At 36.7% G+C, this 16749-nt stretch overlaps 1 long non-coding RNA gene across 1 annotated transcript; it reads left to right on the forward strand.

Moving 5' to 3' along the window:
- The first annotated feature begins 4639 nt into the window (after positions 1 to 4639).
- On the forward strand, positions 4640 to 14016 carry LOC147655572 (uncharacterized). Its single transcript, XR_015289662.1, has 3 exons — positions 4640 to 4762; positions 9687 to 9798; positions 11513 to 14016. It is a non-coding gene; the product is annotated as an uncharacterized LOC147655572 (long non-coding RNA).
- Positions 14017 to 16749: the final 2733 nt, after the last annotated feature.

Consider the following 16749-nt stretch of genomic DNA (forward strand, 5'->3'; position numbering starts at 1 on the left):
CACTGCCCTTGTGGGTTTTGAGCTTCAGCCACATGTCCTCACCTCAGAACACTCTTAAACTAAGTGCTCTTTTCCTTATTGCATAATTCTTCCAAGCTCTTAAACTTACTCAGCTGCCCAAAGTCATGCTAGCAGACCCGGGACTTGGATGAGAGCCAGCAGAGAGGCAGCATGTTTGCAGAACAGTAGGACAGGAGGTAGCAGTACAGGGGCACTTGGAGCATGCTACAACCCTAACCTCCCCAACACCAGACTGACAAGAGCAAAGAAAGGGAAACTTCTGTTTGAAGAAATATGCATACTTTCCTATTTTAATATAGAAAATAAACTTAAGAATGAGGTTATACAGATTCCCCATCCTTTCCCAATGAGTTACAAATGCTAAACATGTCAGGTATCTTCATGCATTGTGCACTGGTATTTCCTGACCCTTCCTGCTGTTTTGATTCTGAAATCATGGTAAGATGAAGTAGAAAAAATAATGTCTCAAATTAAAATGTCACATATCCAAACTTGTCTTGCCTGTGGGGTGAGTGCCAGCTCAGCTCTGTAACTTGCTGTCACACTCTCATTTCATAAATTTTCTAAAATAAGTCAGATGATGATTAACTTTATAAAACATTTTCTCAGAACAGCCTCCCTGCTTGCTATTATCTGTGACTTCCAAAGTTATTAAGATAAATTCATCAGGGGCACAAAAGCCGAGCCCTACAGTATGGTATCTTTTCTGGTACTGCAGTCTTAAGTCTCAGCTTACCCCTCTTTATGAGTGGCTCTAAAAGATATAATACAGTAATATCAACTTTTCCAAAAAATTAGAAATTAAATTGACTAGCACACAATCATTTGCAGATTATTCAAATTCATGTGTAATACATGGCTTGAAATTCATGCTGCATTACTCAGTCACCCATCTTATTCATATGGGAGTAATGAAACTATCATCTGACTTGCATATTAACTAGTCCAATAGAGATCAAAGTATACATCTGACTTTCACCTTACAGTTTTAGATTGAGCTGCAAGTTTCAAGATTATGACCAATTTAAGAGGAAAGTGATTTGCAAAACTAACCACCAGAGCCCTACTTGTAAACTTTGATAGTGTGCATGTAATTTAAAATTTGCTTCCAGCTTTGAACATTCATGCTTCAAAAATATGTTTTCCACTCCTTCTTTTACCAAAAAAATTCAGCAGTTTTGGACAAAGGTTATTACAGCCAAATTAAGACCAGCCTTCAATTCAAAATGTACTGGGTATATTGTAAAAAAACTGAAATATTATTGAAATTTGGGGTTCTTTTCGTACATAAGTTTCATACTTAATTTGAAGTAGGGTATTCTTCCATGTTGACTACCACACAAAGAAACATAAATAAATTTGACATAAGCTGAAAGTATGGCCAATCTTTATGGGGTTTTTATCAAACTTGAAGTTTGGCCAGACTATACAGAGTTTTTGAACAACAGCTATCTATTGTGTGACATAGACAGCTAACTGTTACATTGCTGTTGTCTGTATCACCCAGAGACAGCATCAAGTCATGCATGCAGACCGTTTTCTAGAGGTATCTTAACAGCAGTACTTGATTCAAAGAAAAGTACACAAGAGAAGTTGTAAATATATACAAATAAATAAAAAAATCATTTAGGCTTTGCATATTTCTGCCTTTTAGAAAAATTCAGTTCTTTAATATAAATGCAAGACATCTACTGAGTCACCCTCTTAAAAGGCTAGTAGATTTGTATTTGGCTACTGCAGACTGTACTACTGTATTCCAAATACTTGTTTTCCTCTACTTCATCTAATAAAACTGATATCAACATTTCAATACATTTCTCCCAATCCACATGATGGATTTGGGAGAAAAAAAAAAGAACACATCATGAGATCTCAGTGTATATCTTCCCAATTTATGGTTTACAGGACACTATTCTGTTTGCAAGATCTGATAGTCTCAGCTACAGGAAATTAAACGGCAGAAAACAAATCCAATAGCATTTCCCAGAGTGTTAGTAGCTCAGCATTTCAGGTTGTGAAACAAAGGAGCACAAAAACAATATTGCAGGGAGAATTAACTCATACACTCACTGGGCATCTAGTGTGCTTGATCAGGTAGAAAAGAAAATATCCAGCTATAATTCTTTTGTTAATGTTTTGCTGTTGTAATTCAGAATAATTTGGTGCCAAAATGCTTTGCAGTGAGAAAGGAAACCACTGATAATAACAATAGACAGGATTTACTCATGAACGGTGAGCTAGGATATTGTCTGAAAAGATGACTCACAAAATTGTGTCAAAGGCAACATTATTTACATCAAAGGCATCAAAGATCTCTTTCTTTTCTAATTCTTTCTTTTGTTCTTCATGACACCTTTAACAGACTGAAAGACACGCTTCATCCTTGCAGGGGTGGGGAGTGCACAGGGAGAGACACAAAAGACACAACAATTTGGACTAGTCAGAAGTAAGTAGAATTTTTCATATCTCCTGAGTTTTCATAACAACAACCCAAAGCAATCACCTACAAAGAATGCACTTAGTATATTTGAAATTTCAACCCACGGTTGTAGCTGGGCTTCTGTGTCAAAACTGATCACAAAGTTGGGTTTTGCTCTAAAATATGGCTATGAACAAAAGACTCACCCCAGAGGAAGTAAATCTAGTATTTATGGGTCAATCTCTGCCGCTGGAGACTGTGCGAGGAGACTGGAGACATATTACAGACAGATTACTGTTACATTTCTGTATACAACACTTTACTCTTACAGAAGTAGCAGCCAACAGTGTTAAGGGCCTTGTTTATGTTCTGCTCCATATTTAACAAGGATAATACAGAATGCTACCATTCCTTATCATCTAAACATTAGTGTATGTATTAGTCAACTGGCTAGTTATGGTATAAACATGGAAATATACAAAAAATAAGGAGAAGAGTTTACCCAAAATGAGTTAAAAAATCCAGGGCAGCAAAGAAAACCAGCTCTAAATGAAGATTTCTCTTTGCTAATATAAACAATGAAATGCATCATCCATTAGTTACCAACAAATGTCACTTTTATTTACTCTGTCCAGTCAACAACACCGAACATCCTGTGGTGATGTTTTTAACTCAGTTAAAAATGAAAAGATTGTATATTCTTTGTCAGACAAAACCTGGACAGTGCAATTCCCAACAAACTTATCAGATTTTTCCCTTTTTCTGCCCAGAATCATTTAAGCTACAGCTTCAAAAGAGTCAGGTTTTCCATATTCAACACTAAAAAAAAAAAAAGAAAAAAAAGAAAAAAAAGATTCTTTGTTAAACAGGGTTGTGCAGGTAGTGAGGAAATTTACTAACTGCTTTGTGCAGTGTTCTGTGCCTTGAGACAAAAGGAATACAGGAGATTGTAGCCCCAAGTTTAATTTATCATACAAAGCTTAAGGAGCCCTTGTGAGTGAAGAATGGGGCTCAAAGCCCAACTTTTGACAAACAGGTCAGGCACCTGTAGCATTAGAAGAGACCACGTAGCTTCTGAGAGGCCAGGAAACACCAAGCTATACCTTGGAGGTTATGGAGAAGAAATTTTTTCTGGAGATCTGAGTTGCATTTATTCTTTCTTTTAAAAATTGCCAGACTGAGTCTGAAAGAAATGATACATTGAAAGCAGCTTACATAAAACTGCTTTTTTATTTTATTGTCTTGCCCTGAAGAAATGCAGTTTCTGCATTTTCAGTTTTATCTCAGTTTTTGCTCAAATAAAACCTGACTTTAGACACTTAAACCCTCCCTGTGTTTTTTGAGAAGGCAAACCAATCTTTGCTTTGCTTTGGTCTACGTGGGGAGCTTATCACCCAGTCCCAAAAGCATAGCTGCACAAGAGGCCATAAATGAGTCATGCACTTTGAGTAAAAGAGTCAATAGAAAACACATTACTAGGTCAAGGCAGTGTTGCAGTGGGAGAGTCTCTCCATTTGGCATCCTCTTCATCAGGACGTTCATACAAGTATACTCCGTTTTTGCAGTCTCTGAAACTCATCTTCATTCCTTCATTCTTGCATAGCAGTAAAATGTTACAAGAGAAGGGAGACCACATCCAAGGATCATCAGCCTAATGCAGCTGAGGTCTTCTTTGAAAGTGACATGGACTAGGTAACAAGCTCTGCAGCATATGATCTGGTATTAAAAAAAAATAACACTTGCAAACCTATCAGGTTTGAGGAAATTAAAATTGCAGTGACATTTCTTAGTTTATTACTGGCGTTGTTTACTCCTACAGCCAGCATTCAGAGGAAAATGGGGCATTGGGCACTGACCTGACTATTGGATCAGTCTCCAGGCCCCAATGGAGCTGGAATGGGGCCAAACCAGGATGGTACGGGCAGGGGATGCCCTCAGGGCATTGCCATTTCCCTGTCCCACTCAGCCCCAATAGCAAACTCCAGAGATGGCATGGCTCTGACCAAAGTGAGGTAAGGGAATTAGGGTTTCTCTGACACCTATGGGCCCTGGAGCTCTATTTGGCCTCTACCAGGAAGCCTCCACTGCTTGCCTGACCTGTATCCAAGGACTGATGTGTCTGGCTCAGCCACAGTCATTGCCTGGCCTTGGAGCACCTTGATCCCGGCCTGCACTTCAGCCTGGCCCTGTGGCCCTGCAGGGGATGGCAGGGCCAGACGCCGACCTGTGGACTGATTTCCAGGCTGGACTCACACTGGCTTCATCGCTGCTCTATTTTCTTTACAGAAAAGGCTTGTGCTTCAGTCTGGCTGTTGTTTTCAGGTCTGTCTTGCTTTCCATGCTGGGAGTGGTGGGACAAGCCTAAGCAGGCTCTACAAGCCTTGATGTGTCCCTTAGGTCCGACTGGCCTTTCCTTAGGAAGTAGCCATGCTGTCCCTGCTTTCTGGAGGCAACCTTCTGCACAAACCTACTATTTCCTATCTCAGCATATTGCTTCCTGGTGTGGCACAACATAGCTATTCCACTCACAGCTGGAGCTTAGCTGTAGCCAGCTGTTCTATTACAATAGAAAGGCGATTTTTTTACTGCTTGGTTGGGGGAAGACTGTATGTTTATTATGTTTATTGTGTTTGTTCCCCTCCTTCTTTTCTTTACACAACACACTGCAGTAAAACAAATTTTACTGAGAGTGTGTACTTATATATATATATATACACTTGAAAAAACAACACAATTCCTGTGGCCTTCTTAAATAACTTGGAATTTCAAATTCTAATGGTTGAGATCAGCTCATGTATTTATACTTTTCCACTGAGCTAAATTGGACAGCAATATTAGTTGTAGAAAATAAAAATTTGTGTGCTAAGGCACAATATGTGGCAGCAACATGGGGCAGTTGCTATAAGGATAGTCCAGACTGCCTCAGTCACCAGCTATTGATAGCTGGGTCTAGAATAACAGGTGAAAAAAATCCTACTTTTAGTATCAGGCCTCAATCAGGAACTATACTGGAAGACTATTGGGGCAATTCCCCAAAAATACTCCGCAGGCTTTGGTTGTATAAACACATGCCACAGCAGTAATGCTTATACTTCTAATATACCTTGACTTCTAAAAAGGGACTTAAAAGTAGCAGCATGCTGGATCTGCACTGGTGACAAAGTACTTTTGTATAAAAAATACCTACTTGTAAAAAAAATATATAATCATTGTTGTAAGTAATATGGACACATATTAATTTCATCATTTTAATACACATTCTGTGCTGCATCAGCAGTCAAAAAAAAGTTTCAACACCTATCAATACATAGCCCTCAGTTGTTCACAACATAAGGCAACAGATTTCTCATTCTGGGCAGCCAGCCCTTACTGTTTTGTGCAAATCTTCTCCCAAGACTGTCAGCTAGAGCTGCACAGTCTTTGAATAGCTTTACAACATCTGCTTGGGTCAGCTTTAATGTCAGCAGAAGTTAGTCCTGTGCCATTATATTAAATTCTTCAAGGCAAGTGGTTAGCATTTCTTCTAGACCAGATGGAGCCTAACATAGCATGATATCCCTCACATTTAAACCTCATCCATTTGATAGACTCCAGCATAATGACCAGCATGTGAGGCCCATTGCTAGTTCTGTATCTGTTGATGTTTTGGCACACTACACCAGCTGAAGAGGGAGCAGGTTAATGGAACTTAATGGATTTTTACTTCTCTGCACCAAATCCTCCCACACCCCCATTCATTTACCCAGATAAGTGAGCATCATAGCTGTAGCGTTCAGCAGTGCTCCTCAGGGGCAGGTAGGCTCACCTGAGCAAATACAGATGAAGAATTAGGGTTACACTTAGCTTGTTCAAGATGAGTTGGGTTAAAACTTTGCTTTAGGCTTCATCTTCAGTCCTATAGCAGTGAACTCGGTCCCCATGGATACTTAGTCTTAATGCTGCTAGGGGCTACTTAAGTCATGAAGGAGTATCATAGCTGGACTGCATTTGTCTGCTGCTCCTCAAAGTCAGTGCAGGTGCTGGAAACCTGGCACAGGCTCTGATTTCTAGCCATTACTCTGTGCCTCTGTGGATTCTCAGGCAAAAAACTATTAATCTTGCAATCCACAGGCTAAAACATTTCTTCTGCTTATTATTAAACATTCACTGTAACTGCAAGTATATAAAATATATGCACAGATTCTGCAGGTGTTGCATTTATTAAAAAAAACTCTACCATTTCTATTGGAAACAGTTCACACTTGCCTCAGGCTAGATGACAGTAAGATGTGCCCGTTTGCCTTTTACTGCCTGTGCCTACTATCCTAAGCTCTGCTTTGGGTACAACAATGTGGAAAAAGAGTATGCTTTTAATCTTGCCAAGCTGATATCTGAGAGGTTTTGACTAACTGTCACAACTTCTGTTCAGCTAAGCCCACTGAACCAAGTTTGGGCATTCTTGCATTTTGTGTATCTCAGCGAGAGTTTTCTCAGACCACAGGGGGCATGAGATCAGGCCTTTGTCCTGTGAAATGAAAAATACATGTTTGTGTGAGAGAGGTTGACTATTTCACTTCAGACTAACAAAAGTCATATTGGCCTCCAGCTGACTCAAGCTAAAATTTTGGAGGCAAAAAGCCTCAGACACCAGAAAATGCCATACTGACTGAACTATAGATATGGTATTCTTTTATTTTTAGAATTAATTATATAGTTCTTATAGATTCTGAGTATTACCCTAGTATTCATGTCTTAGTCTCCACTTTTCTGTGGGCAAGGGAAATACATTTGTCCAAACTGACCTTTTGTGTACTAACTTGGGGGTTACTCAGCGACTTACCTTTGATAAATGAATACCAGGAAGCTCTTCCAATACCACTCCTTTCCAGAAATGTCAGATGCTATTTTCCATAGATTCAATGACCCTAAATAATATTGCACCTTCTGTCTGGTAAATAATTGATATATGTCTGATAAAGCAAATGGAGCAAGAAGATTTCTGTTGCATGACTCTTCAGGCTGCTGTATATTTTCTGAGGTTTTGGCAACACTAAACCAATTAAAAAAATATATATATTTGCTACAAGCTCAAGCAAGTTGAACATTCCAGACATGAAAGGAAATTAATTATATTCTCAGAATGAAGCAATTCAGAGGGTTAATTTGCCATTGTGAGCCTTACGATTAGGAAAACAATAGACTACAATGTTTTTAACAGATTTAACTTTTAACATTTCTCAAAGCTTTGTTTGCATTAGACACAAATGAAACAAACGCTGAAAGCAATACCTTGCAACTAATCAGAGTCATGAAGTGTGTTATAATCTTAGTCAAGTAACAATGATGGAGATATTCCCTTAGCTTCTTAACACTTTTATTATAAAATTCTGACATTGTAATGCCAGCAGTTAGTTAAATCTAGGAGAACCACTTTATTAAAAATTAGCATAGAATTAAACAACAGTATAAGGTGAAGTTGCCAGCTTAAAATACTTAAAATGCAGGACTGGACAGTTTAAATCATATGCTGGTTTATCTGGAACCCAGTTCTGTTGGTCTTAAAACTTTTCTTTCTTTAACAGACTTTAAAGAAATAAACAAGTACATTGTTCAGACTGAAGAGCAAATTATTATGTGCTGTTCCAGAATTTCCCAGAATATCATTGTCACTTCCTGTGTTTGTCAGCTGCCAGATGGATCTGAGGGATCCCTGTCAGACCAAAACTCCTTAATACCCACCCTTTTGTGGGTTTTTGCACAAGACTGCTTTACCTCTGCTCTAGTACTCCAGTATCACAGATATATTTACTACTATTCCTAAAAGAAAGTATTCTGGGATATATATGTGGCAATCTGAAAACTCAAAGGATGTGGCAATGAAAAACCTTTGTAGTTTCCATCTTCAACTCAAACATGTCATTTAAAACAATTACTAAACTATGTATAACACAACTTTCAAGTGAAATTTATGAGTTAATATAAAGTGTTGACTTCTACCATTCTATTCTTTTATCCTATTTTCATTTATCTTCAGTCTTTACTAATCCAAGTCAATGTTATTTCACAGAATCATAGAATTTCCTGCATTGGAAGGGACTCATAAGGATCATTGAAGTTCAATCCTTGATTGAGAGAGCACATTAAGAGCTATTCTCACAAAGAGAATATTCTGTACAGAATCAATTTTTCATTTTCACCACTGAAAATGTGGTAATTGGAGTAAATGCTGTGGTGAGAACTTAGAAAATCATCTGGTTTTATAAAAAAAGTAAAACGATCTGAAGATTTTTTTACTTTCTTATATGAACTTTATGCTTTTTACGACGTTTACATGTTATACATTACTATGCGAGTTATGTCTAAATTGGGATTAGCTCAGTTGGTTAGAGAATGGTGATAACAATGTCAAGGTGGTGGATTTGATGCTTGCATGCACAACTCACTGAAGAGTTAGTCTTGCTGCTCTTCGTGGGTCCCAGCTCAGAATATTCTATGCTTCTGTGATTAAATAATCCACACAGACTGAATTCTGAATTAAAAAAAACAGCAAACTTTGTTTGCCGGTATTTTTACGCAGGGTTAGGTTCTCAGCAATGCAATAAAAACATGTTCATAAGTGATGCTCTGATTATCATCAGTGTCAATATCCACTCTAGATATATGTCCACACTACTAGTGCCTAAGTACATAAGTAGCCGTTAAAAAAGGGCAGTCAAAATTATATCTGAAATTTGGACAAATGTTTCAATTAAAACATTTTAAGCCCTCCTGAGCATGTAGACATCCTCATACTTTGAAGTGGTAAAAACTCTCAATGCCAAGCAATGTGTTATGTGATCTGTTTCTATATTGAGCTAATTTGAGTTTATAGTAAGGGAGTTTTGCTCGTTTTTTAAAACTGAGGTATTTTTTTTAATTATTTTAGAGTTCTTTCTGAATCCTTCTGAAGGATTACCACGTAGTCTGTTCTGAAATTATCAACATTACGTAAATTCAAAGACCACAGTTCCCATTTCTCTCTTTTGTATTTTTTTCAGGCAGATTTTAAAAAATAAATCTTCAAGTACATAAGCCAATAATATCTTTATATCTTTGCCCAAAGTGACAAACTGTCCTTTTCCCTATACAGATATGAAAGAAAAGATGTGGTCTTGCTGCTGCTGATATTTGCTCTGTGGGAAAGTAGCTGAAATAATGTTCTAAATGCAAATAGGGTATAGATGTCTTAGGCTTTTTGAAAATAACTCTCTGTATTGATTCCCTTCAGGAGTAAACCCTATAGGACTGATTGAAATTCAGTAACAGGAACAGAGGAACCACTGCAGAGTTTTTGCACAAATGACTTGAAGGTGCTAATAAATGTCAGCTGTAGATGGCAGGTAGGGTGAATTACCCAGCAGCTGTGTATTTTCTCCCCCTCAAACCTTTCCAATTCCATCTCATCAAGACATTCAATTTATTTCAAAAACAGCCTCTTTCTATTGTAGGTGAGGATTTTTAAAGTGAGGATGAAATAATTTTTTAATTGCGTCATCATCTAAGTGAGAAAAAAAGAGAATGGTAACAGGCATTGTAAGAAAACTTTTGTCATTGTTAGGGGGTAGATATCTGTAATGCTTAAATGAAGCCAACAGATTACATACTTTGGTTTCTTAAATGTATATCTAGTGGAGAAAAATGTTTTTTAAAAAAGACTTTGTGTGAACCTTATTGTCCAACTCTTCCCTTTAGAGAAAGCACATTGCCTCCAGAGGTTTTTGCGGAAAAGTTAATTTATTTTTGTTTATTATTAATGTTTAGTATGAAATCATATTGTTTTCATTTTCTGTAGCTAGTCATTTGCTAACCTGTTTGCTTTTCACAGTGTAGGCACAGTTAACATGTATCCACAGACAGATAATTCACAGCCTGAGTATATACACCCTTGGGACCAGCACATTTCTGTTCAAGGAGTCATGTCTAAAGACTGATAAATACAAGTGCCCACATATAAATTTAGTAGCTATTAATTAAACAAAAGGGTCTGATCCAATTAAAATACTATTCAGCAATTCAAGCAGTCCACTATTGGGAAAGAACCAGAACCCAGCAGGAAACTTATTTTTGGAAGGAGACAACTACAAGAAGACACATAGTATAATTTCTTTCAGACTGAATTTAAAAAGCTGAGGTTTCTTGCTTCTTTGAGTCAAGTTTGATCAAGGATATTTTAATATTTTTCATTATCAAATTCAATTTGGGATCTTACACAAAGGACTCAGTACATTATCAGTTCATCCCTGATAGTGATGACTGATGAAAAGTATCCTGTGAGTTGGTACTGATGTCTTCCTTGGTGGGGGAGCAACTGAAAGGCATCTTTTTGACCTACTTTAGAAAAATATCTGTTTGATACAACAATATTGTGTGCTCATCATTGTCTCTTTTGAATACCCTAGACACAACAGATACTAAATTCACTAGATTTCATCCAGATTTTGGCATGGTAGATATGATTGCTACAGACATATCAGCCAGTATTAGAAGCCTCTACCAGTTTAGACTACATGCCAGGTGAATGAGTCTTTCAAATAGAACTGTTTTCTCCTCACTGTGTCTAGTTCCTGTTGAGCTAACTGAGATAGGAAAGGATAGTAGTGCCTACTAATGTCTGTATACTTTTTAACCTACAAAAATCAGTCCAGTAGGTCTGCACAGTTCCCAAAATGATGTTGCAAAATCCCCATCAGATTCAACATCGCTCAGCAGTTGTAAAGAAAGGAATGAGAACAAGAGTTTAAGCACCTTACTGCAAAGAGTCCATTATTAACATACCTTACATTGCCAAATTATAGTTGTAGAAGTCACTTTAAATGCATGTTTACATTAGTACTAGTAATAAGATATATTCAATATTCAGACATGGAAATTACAGCTTTTCCTCTAAGAGACAGTTGATCTCCTCAGAGCAAACTGTACACAATAAACAGTTACAAAGCACAACATTCAGGCATCTTTAGCTTCTGTAACAAATAAAACTTGATTTAATGAAAGTATTTTGGTAAAAGGAAGTGCAATTCCTAAATGGGCAGAAAAATCTGGCAATTTTTCCAGGGTCAACAACAGGACCTGTAAGAGGTACTACTGAACAGCAGAAAACAATGAAGGAGATCAAGAGCCAGCTGTTAAAGAATGCAGTCTCTTTTGGATTCCTGGCAAGACAGGCTCTTTTGATTGTGTATCTCCTTACTCTGATGGAATTGCTGAGGACTGCTGAAGATCGAAGACAAGGAATTTAAAAAACCACCAGCAGAAAAAATCAGAAGAAAATTATGCATTTGAGCCAGTGTTTGCAATTTTTGGGGTACAGAAAGAATTTATATTAATTTTACAGAACACGAAAACCATTGTTTAGTCAGAAAAATACAATGGAGCAAATGAAAAATTAAATGCTATTGATAATGAAAGTATGACAGCAGTGTAGATCTAAACCCAGTAAAGCCTGGTGTTGATACTTAGGGCAGATTTCAAAGTCATAAGGAAAATCGGTGAATTTCTCTGGGAAGATAAGCAAGATCTTAGAAAATGGAAATTCAGAATTCAAAACAGATTAAAAGTGATCTCTAAAATTGAAAGAAGAGTGACCTTAGAGTTTAGCTGCAGATTAAAACTCGGAAATTGTTTTGAGGATGAGAGCAATCCAATGCTTCCTAAGTGAAGCATTACAGACTATTTTAAACTGTTTTAAATTAAAGAGCAGAGTAAAATGTTTCCAATTTAGGAAACTACAGCTACAATGATGGAATTCTTAAGCTATTAATTTTGTCTTTAAGGAAGAGTTATATTGTATCAGGTAGGAGTATTTGCAGTCAAGTACTGCACTGAGTTGTTTCAAAGCTAGCCTATACGGTTCCTCTAACTCCTGGTAGGAATGCTTTTTCATGATTTGTAGATCCAAGTGGCCACTGGTACATTCAAAATCTCCAACCACAAAATGAACCAGTGCTTATGCCTTTCTGATAGGGCACATCTCCCATCCTGTAACAAGAAAAGTATCTTTGGACAAAAGCCTCAAAACAGCATTGGTTGACCCTTCAACAGACATTAATCTTGGAGCAGCAGTGTTACTGCTCACAGCTACCTGACAGATGGCCAGCCCCTGAGAGGAGAGGCTGTCTCTTGGTAAAGGGATGGTAGCTGCAGGTCTGAGAAGTGCCCTGGTGGGATTTATCATCAATAAGGAACTGGTGCTGCCAGAACATGACTTTCAGAAGCAATATAAAGATTGCAAGAGCAGGCAGTGAATATCCCATTTTGCTCCTATTAGGTAAAATGGGAGAGTTTTCCTTTTTGCTGTGAAATTTAGCTGGTAGCTCAGGGCATTCAGAAGATATTCTAGCTACTGGGAATTGCATTAGAGGAGCAAGGAATGGCTAAAGAGCAGAAGCAATGACAATTGCTGGTCACTGTTCTATCTGTGCAGTGATTATAGAACATTCTGTAGTGCAACATTAGCAGGGGGTAATACAAGAGCAGCATAAAAGCAGGACACCTGACAGACCACACAGAAGGTACAATGGCATTCTGGCTAGCTACCCTGTCTTTGTAGAGCATTGAGATACTGTCATTAAGAGGGAAAAGTGACTCTATTCTTGCATATAACACATTTTAATGTATATGTTCCTATTGTTTTTTGAGAGGGAGTCTTGTAAATGGAAGAAATATTCAATAAAACTAAAGAAAGCACTAAAGGACGAAGCCACTACCCATCTAATGTAGCAAGCTACCTGACTAATAACAGCTGATCAGAAAATTATGGCTAGCAGATGCCGTCCAAAAACTGTGAGCTGCAGACTGCAAGAACAATTTAAGCAGAAAAATTATAGCACCAAGTACTGACTGAAAGAGAGGACAATATTCCTCTTTACCTTCTATTACTTTTTTTCAGAGTACCTGCATGTTTAGCAATTGTTTTTTTAAGGACCATTGTTATCATCACAATCTTGTGCACCATCCACTGATGAAGATAAGACATCGATCTTCTCTGGCAGTCCTCTGGCCAGGGGTCTTCTCCCTATCCTTTTTTTGGGAACAGTAATTTGGCTTAATTAAAATTAAAATTCAACACACACATACCAAAGTTTATTAAAATGTTGCTGTCTGAGCAGAACATCAAAAAGCTGCAAAATACAAGGCTGACAAAAGAAAAAGATCCATATATGAGCAAGTGACAGTAATTGTCAGGTTTAACAGGGATGAAGGGTTATATATTATACATTATATATATTATTATGTCTATTTTGCAAAGCAAGTAATAATCTGTGGGGGTTTTGTTGTATAATTCTGAAGAAATGGGCTTGTTTTTATAACTCAGTGATTGTGACATTTATTTTTTTTCTAAGTTCTTAAGAGAGTTCTCAGAACCATTTTTTTTGTTTCCCTGACACTTTAAATTAAATGCTTCTGGTGTACAGTGTTCTATGATTTTAACAAGGATGATTTGTTCTTGTATAACTTCATTTTCACATTACAGATTTTGCCACAAATGTGATGTTTCCATATTTGGATACATGCTTTAGTTTAGGAAAGACAACATTAAACATGCAAGCTTTTGCTTTCTGATATTCTTGTATTTGTTTTCTCTCAGAGGTACCATCTTCCTGAGGTTTACTCCCACTGTAGAGAAGTAGACTAAATGCAGTAATATTCTGAAAAAACTGTTATGTGGGAGAGAGGCTTGCTTATGAAGTATCAAATATTAAAACAATGAAGCTACCTTACTAAACAAAAACTGTTCCACTGTATTTCAATGAGAAAATAAACCACAGACCTACTAACACCCCTGTTACTTAGACTAATGAAAAGTTAAATCTGCTTCAAAGCAAAAAGTTTTGTTGTAGAAGTTTTCGTTTTTCTTTATTTTAAAGGTAGAGGAAGGTTTTCCTACCCTTGCTGACATTCAATAGCACCAAACACCATGAGTAGGTTCACTGATCTTCTCTGAATTGTTTACCTTGAGTGTTCCAGTGCTCTCTGTGTATCACAAGAACAAGCACACATGCCACAGAGAAGTTGATGCCATGCTTTCATCCCTGCTTGTTCCCCCGGTAACTTGTAGCAGCAGGCAGAGAGCCAGCTGTTTTTCTGAGGTTTCAATTTTTAAGTGTCTGCCTTGTGGTGGTAAATTGATGACACAGGCACAAATGTTTTTGCAAACATGAAAGGCTTGTGATTCTAAAGATTTCTTCTGTTGCTTTTTTCCCTTTCTTAGGAACTATTTGCCATTTGAGAAGCAGAAACTTAAGTGAGCACCTGAAAAATGAGGCGTATGCAGCACCAGGTGTGCTGGACAGTTTCTTAGTTAGCTGTTTCATCTGTTGGTCATCTGCCTGATTTGATATATCTACTCTATCTGCTATTCCTTACTCTTTACTGTCTACATTTTCAGAATTTTACTAACTTGAATGAAATTCTCCTTTTCTAAAACAGGTCAAATTTGTTCATGTGGATTTTCTCTCTATGCATATGCTACAAATCAAAATAAATCCATTCTTCATGTATCAGTTATATTTAAAAATATCTAATACATGCATTTTTTTAAAGTGACTTTAATATGGGACAGCATAGCCTTGTGCTGAAATGGGTTTAATGAATCCCACTAACAGCAACTCAACTTCTCTAAAGAAGTTGAAATACATGACTTCACAAACTTTTTCTCCTACACATTTTGAACATTTGCTGTCAGAGCACATACTTGTAAGTCAAAAAAACTAGTTAAAGGCCAAAACTTCATGCTGCCTGTGAATTTGACAAGTCTAGCATTAATTACAATCTTGACATCCTTGGATAACCAAAAAAGAGGAATGTGTGGTTGACTGGCAAAGCAAGAAATGTGAAATATATAAACCTCCAAATCCACAGACATTTACATCATGATTTCAATACAAATAGGTTCAACCAGGAAGTAAATTGTACTAAGGGAGCTGGGAAAGAAATAAGAATTTGCTAACGTTATTCTATTTTTTTGGTGATCCTAATATGGAATTTCAGGAATAATTCACTTCTGACACTGGAGCAAAGATACCCTATTCTTTCTTTAACTCCAGCAGCTTGTCTGCTTTGTACTTAATCCAAAACCAGTCTGAATGTATAGACGCAACTTTCCCTGAAAGAATTTCAGGCCAGGCTCTGAACTAACTGCAAAAAAGTAATGATAACATAAATTTAGCTCATTTTTAGGATTATATTGCAAATGGCATTTGGTGTTTTACTTCTTAGATGTATGTTTTTCAAGTTTGTGAACCTATTAAATAGAAGTATATAATTTAGCATATTTTTATACTTAAAACCTGTAAAATAATGCCATATTATATTGATTTCTTTATTCACTTTACGCAACATCTTTTTCGAGCACCAGACTCAAAATATATGAGTATTATATTATAGGATTAATTTACCAGGGTATAACCAGTACTGTATGTTTAAGTCAGTAAATTTTTGTTTCTCTTTATTTCACTGAATTATAACATCATTAAATTGATATAATGTAGCAGTGGATATGGCTCAAAGATTATGCAGAGTTTATTGTGACTTTATGCTAGATAAAAATATGGGAATCGAAACATTTATTTTCAGAAGAAAGCAGCTTAACTCTGATAAAAGGAAACTCCACAATTTCACTTTTTTTAATAAAGCATTTGTTCCTTTCAAAAATGCCAAAAAGTAAATTACAGTTAATTAATCAAACTTTGAGTGATTTCCAATTAGTTTCCCACAGTTCTTCTGTGACAGCTCTTTCCATTATTACAGAGTGTGAAAACAATAAGCAAAAGAGAATGACGATACGTAATAATCAGGAGGAATTCAAACATTATAACTTCATAAAACACTCTCTTTTTCATGCTCTGGATGCTTACTTATAAGTAAAAAAACAAGCCCAAAAAACTTGTAAAGTCCAAAATTCGGTCTGTGTACATAATCCAAGTAACATCAATTCAGAATATCTCTGGCTCCTTCCACCAGTGACAAAGAGTATTTCTTTGCACCTATGACTTACTACAGGATGAGAAAGACAAAACATTTTCATTTTAACAAAAATCTTAATTTCAATGGGTTCTAATTTCCCTAAACAAATATAACTCCAGGGTGGAATTCTGTTCTTGTTCTTGCTCATCCTTGTCTTGCCCTTAAAGCAAGTGGAATAATATAAACTGACCTTCAGTTTTTTCCTTTCTATCTAAACCAAGATATTTAATCTGAGAAAACAAAACTAGACAGGAAATAAAAATAAAAATGTAACTCCTAAGTCAGTACTGCCACAAATAATAGCTAAGCTGAAAAAGATAAAGAGA

This window comes from Cyanistes caeruleus, chromosome 1, assembly GCF_971803275.1.
Source record: "Cyanistes caeruleus chromosome 1, bCyaCae1.hap1.1, whole genome shotgun sequence".
NCBI classification, from domain to species: Eukaryota; Metazoa; Chordata; class Aves; order Passeriformes; family Paridae; genus Cyanistes; species Cyanistes caeruleus.